This window comes from Empidonax traillii, unplaced genomic scaffold (genome assembly GCF_003031625.1).
Source record: "Empidonax traillii isolate 1590-97213 ecotype Southwest subspecies unplaced genomic scaffold, ASM303162v1 scaffold1582:size342851, whole genome shotgun sequence".
NCBI lineage: Eukaryota > Metazoa > Chordata > Aves > Passeriformes > Tyrannidae > Empidonax > Empidonax traillii.
Window position 1 is genome coordinate 270,463 of NW_020956775.1, and position 5,514 is coordinate 275,976.

A 5,514-nucleotide genomic window follows, 5' to 3' on the forward strand; every position below is an offset into this window, starting at 1 on the left:
GCTTGGAGGAGGAAGGTGCTTAATCTGCACATTAGCTAGAACAAAGGGTTTTGTTCTGGGGGTTGATTAGATGCACTGCAATTGCTCCCATGTCTTTCTCCAGGCAAGCACCCAGCATTTATTTGCTATAACACATCATCATTGGCCAGTTGATGACTGTGCATAAGAGGATGGGAATAGGAAGGATTTTGCTTCCTGCCTGTCAGGTTCTTTTGCAGAAGCTGATTCCTGGCTTCAGTCTGGTTCCTTCTGAGCAGTGGAGAACACAGGCTAAAGATTTGTGCATTGACCTCCAGCTGGTCTAGATCAGAACCCAGAGGAGTTTGCTGAGAAAGAAAGGGAAGGACACTGTAGCTTTTCAAAAGTCATTCATGACTCCAGGGCTGATCAAAATATCTGAGAAGTTGTTCTGGGATGTCATTAAGAAGCAGGCATCCAGTCAATCATGTTGCATTTGGGATCCTTTGCCTAAAAGGGGAGGCAGAGCTGAGAGAAAAATGGGCAGTTGGCAGAACACATCCCTGTGTGCCAACTCAGCCATTCCTGCCCTCATTGCATCAGTGCCTGTCCTGTTTGCTGGAGGACAGAGCTGCAAGATATTCATACTTTGCATGGTCTGCTACATCCTGCAGCTGAGCTCTTTGTCATTAGTAACTATTAGTAGCTAACATCTACCCCAAAACTGTGGACTTGGCGGTGATATATAAGGTGAGAGAAGAACAACAGCCTTGGCTGATCCCTTCTGTGCCCAACAATCTCCATGGCAATGTGGGTTTAAAGATCAATTTCAGCTGAAACTCCACACTTCACAAACTCCTCCTTGCTCCTCTTTTTACTCCAGACATCTCTTGAGCACAGCCAGTCAACAGCCTCTGGAGCTGTGCAGAACCTTTTTATAGTGTTATTCTCTTCTTTCTTTCAGTTTGTACACAGTCAGTAGACATATCTGAACCCACAGGGTATTTTTGGAAAATTAAAAAGAAAAATATTGTGTTTACTTTGAGAAAACAAAGAAGGCAGCCAAGGTGGCTGTTTAAAATATTGATACTATTACAGAAGGCCTGGTGACAGAATGATGGTTCAGCTTTGTGTGTGTTTGTCTTTCCCTTTGTTCTCTGATGAGACAAGCCTGTTTATTTATGCCAGGGGCAGCTTGCACTGTGCAGATGAAGGCTCTAAGAATGAGAAATGAACACACTGGACAGGCAAAGAGCCCTTCTCAGCCCCGGAATGCTGACTTTAATTCAGCTTGGTGCTCAGGGATCACGCACTGCTCAGAATGGGAGGGAAGAGCTGACTTTTGAGCCTTGCCATCCTCGGCTGCTTGGGTTCAATAAATCAGCTGGCTTTATTGTCACATAGCTTTAGACATGTACAGTATCATCCTGGGCTTCCTTTACAATCAGTAAGAGAAATAGGCACCTACACCAGTGTTACAGATGCCTATTTTTAGAGGAGGTGCCCATCCACAGACTCTGCTCGCTCTCTTGCCTGGATATCCACTTACTCTGATGGAATCCTTGTTAAACCAGTCTAGAATTGAATATTTAAGCAAAGAAAGTTACATTTAACCAACTGAATGCAGCCTTAGTGGGTAAAAGGTGTTGTCCTTCTATTTACTCAAAGCTTTCTATACTCTAAATGTATATATTCCAACTTCTTATCTGCAACCATTCCCTGGCAGGAGGATGCATGTGTAGCAAATTTAAACCTACTGAAAATAAGACTGTTTTTCTTATTTACCTTTCCTTGACTCTGTAGAAATAGTCCTCTCACTTGCCAAGCTCTATGGATGACAGAGCATAAACCACCGAGTTTTAGAAAGTGTGTTGTGAATGAAGCTATGAAAATAAACTCAGTGACCACTGCTGGCGGCCTGTGACTTATGAACCAGTGAGGCACTTCCAGAGAAAGCAACAACAAATTATCCAGAATAAGGAATAAAATTCTGCTCTCCCTACATGGTTAGGAGTGTGGAAAACATGTGGCAGGACTCTTGGTGAGTTTGATCAAAGCAGTTGCTGCTGGCCTAATTCTCCTCCCCAGTGTGTCAGGTTTTCACCTTTGTGACAGCAGAGTTAAGGTAGCCTAAATGTCTACTATTGTTTTCCATCACCAAGATGAGTCTCTCTGGCACCAAAAGCACTGTACGTGTTGTCCCAGTCCTTGTGAACAGTTTTGCTGCCCTCAGACACAGCTTGACTCTATATTTGGGAATTATTTTGTCTCCAATTACAACCTCTCATGGTGGAGAACAGACATCACAGGTAGTTTTCACAAGGCCTTTCCTTGTGCCTGGTACCTATGGTGTAAAGAAAGAGAACCTTGACTGAAAAGTCCAGATTTTTTTTCTGGGAAACTCTGAAATCCCTCCATAGCCTGCTGGAGATGAGGAACGGCTGTCCATGTGTTTTGCAAAGAGACAGAAGCATTCTGCTGTTTCCCCATTAGAATAAAGACTGACACAAAGGAAAGGTTTTGAAAAATCAAGCAGGGGGAGTGAGAGCGCATGTGAGTGTGTGTGAATGATGCATAGAAGGCTGAGTGAGGATTAATGTTATGTTAGAAATTCAACAACTCTGAATCACTGCAGTTTTCATTTAATGTTTCACCAAATGGCTGTAACCTTAAAAGTCAAATACATGACAGATACACTTAATTACCTCACTGTAAGAAAAATAATGATCAGGACTGTTAAATAGAAGAAATGAAACATGACTAAGCTGGCATTTGTTACAGTGCCTAGTTTTAGACTTTCATGAGCCATTTGATGGTAAGCCAAGTCTGTAAGCAGTAGGTCACTAATGCCTTCTCCTGGTCAAAGTAATGCTCTTTGTGCTGCTCTCCATGCTGAGCTTGGGGTGGGCAAGATCCTCACCAGGATGCTTATGACAAAAGAAAAGGAGAACTTGGATGAACAGAGGGGTAGAACCTGAGAGCTCCAGTCTGTCTTCACCACTGAACTGCAGGAATCATCTCCAAAAAAAGGCCCAGTGTAAGGTGACCAAAAAATTATTGACTTTCGGAGGTTTAAACTAAACAAACAATGATTACTAATTTAAAAATTATTTATTATGGCAAAATGCAGTAGCCAGTGCCTCACATGCGTGGTTCAGTATTCAAGTTTCACCAGCAAACACATGTAGTTTCAGTAAAGCAGACACAGCTGGGTGTCTAATGTAGAGAGCATCATGTGCAGGGAGAAATTATTTTTTGTGGCAACTTGTATTCATCTTTATCTGTTGAAAATTACTTTAATGAAACAAACAAACAAACAACCCCCAAAACTAAAAACATTGATGTTAAATCTAGACATAGTCTTCAAAAATTATATCTTGTGAATGTCCTTGACTATTCTATCAGTACATAAGACTTCTGACTGGAGTACTTTTCAGTATAGTGTTTCTTTCTTCTTCTCCTTCCTCTTCTTCTTTGCTCAAATTTTTATTCATTACAAAGTCAAAAACTGTTGAGCTGAAAAATGATCACGTTTAAATTTCTTTTATGTTAAACATGTCAGTGAAGCAGCAAAGTGCTTTTTGGATTTCTCCATTGCCCAAGGCATTTCTTAAAGTCTTTTCTCATGAGCTACTTCTACCCAAATGCCTAGAAAAAGAAAAAAAAATCTTCTGAATGAATTGATTTATGAACCCAGTGATTGGATTTTAGCACACTTTTCATTTTCTGTCGTTCTCTCCTGGATGAAAGATATTTAGTTTATGAATATTATTGGTTCTAAAAACCCTATCTCTCATATCTCATGTAATCACAGAGATTAGAGATAGAGAAGACTTATTGGGTCATTTAATTAATCCCGTTACTATCACAGGACTGTCATCCAAAGTACATCCAGTACTTTGTTTTGTCAAACTCAAAATAATTTGGTAGATGTGGGCTCTGGAAATGCCTGGAAAAAAAATTCCAATGTCTTATCAGTCCCACATTGACCAGGATCCGTTGAGATAGGCCACCTGGACCAGGCTGGTCACAGTGCAGCTGCTTTTGTAAGCAGTTGCAAAGATCCTCTGAAGCAGCTGCCACCAAATGTGGCTGCTTCCCCAGCCCATCCATTCCTACGTGGCTCAGGTTGGGGCAGCTTTTGATGTGACTCCACAGCAATGTTCATACTTGTACCTTTGCATCCTTCCATATCTTGGGAACAGGAGAGAGTACTGTAAAACTTTTTGGTCCTAATTTCTAAGGACTCTCTGCACACCAGCTTCCTCCTACAAAGGAGCTTAAAAATGTCAGATATGCTTTCTAGATGGTGCTGTTAGGTATGTAGCTACTGGTATGTAGCAAGTCTGCAGACTTGCACCTTTGAATCCCATGGAGCAGAGTGTGGCTGTAGCTTGCCTGTAGTAGATGGAGGATGCAAACCAAGTACTCTCTTTTCCCAGTTTCTTGAATTTGCTCATAATGTCCTAGTTTAAAATTGCTCTTTGCTGCTTGGATCCTGACTGCAACTGGATACTGGCATCCTCCTGCCCATGAGCTGGTTTTGAGGGCAGCTTAGATCTTAGTTGAAGCACATAATTGCTCTATTTTAAGTGAGTGCCTTTGGCATATTCATATACATTTATTTTTTAAATCAGAAATAAGTATAACATCCTGTGAGGGCCAGGTAAACAATTTGTATTTGGTTCTGACCAACTTTTTTTATTTCTGAGCAGAAAACCTTGTATTACCCAAGCAACATAATGTCAGCTAAGGTCAGTATTTTACAACACGAAACTCAAAGGTAAGCATTGACTGTCCTATTTTCTTGGAGGGACTGGAGGAAAGTCCATCATCACATCACACCAGACTGAGTTTCCCATCATGCACAGTGCTGGGGTGCAGGTCCTCTGCAGAACTACCACAGTTGTGTTCGCAGCTGAGAAGAGGGTTTTTGTGCTACCAGATCTGATACCACACAGTGATTACTCTAAGCTTACACCAGGTCAGACTGCTTGTTCAAATACCAGCTAATTTAAATCATTTAGGTTGGAAAAGACCTCCAAGATCACTGAGTCCAACCTTTGACCAATCTCCACCTTGTCAACGTACACCGTAGCACTAAGTATCACGTCCAATCATTGCTTGAACTTTTTCAGGGATGGTGACTCCACCACTTCTCTGGGCCTGGGCAGTCTATTTTAACATTTAACAAACCTGTGCATGAAGAAATTCTTCCTGATGTCCAAACTGAACCTCCCCTGCTGCAGCTTGAGTCTGTGTCACCTTGTCCTGTCGCTGGTTGCCTGGGAGAAGAGGCTGAGCCCCATTTGGGTACAGCCTCCTTTCAGGTAGTTGTAGAGAACAATAAGCTTGCTCTCTTACTTGAGAGCAAGGAACCCTGAGCTTCCTTTTCTCCAGGCTAAACACCTCCAGCTCCCTCAGCCACTCCTCATGGGACTTACTCTCTAGACCTGTCACCAGCTTTTTTGCCCTTCTCTGGACCTGCTCCAGCACCTCAATGTCCTTCTTGTCGTGAGGGGCCCAAAACTGGACACAGGACTTGAGGTGCAGCCT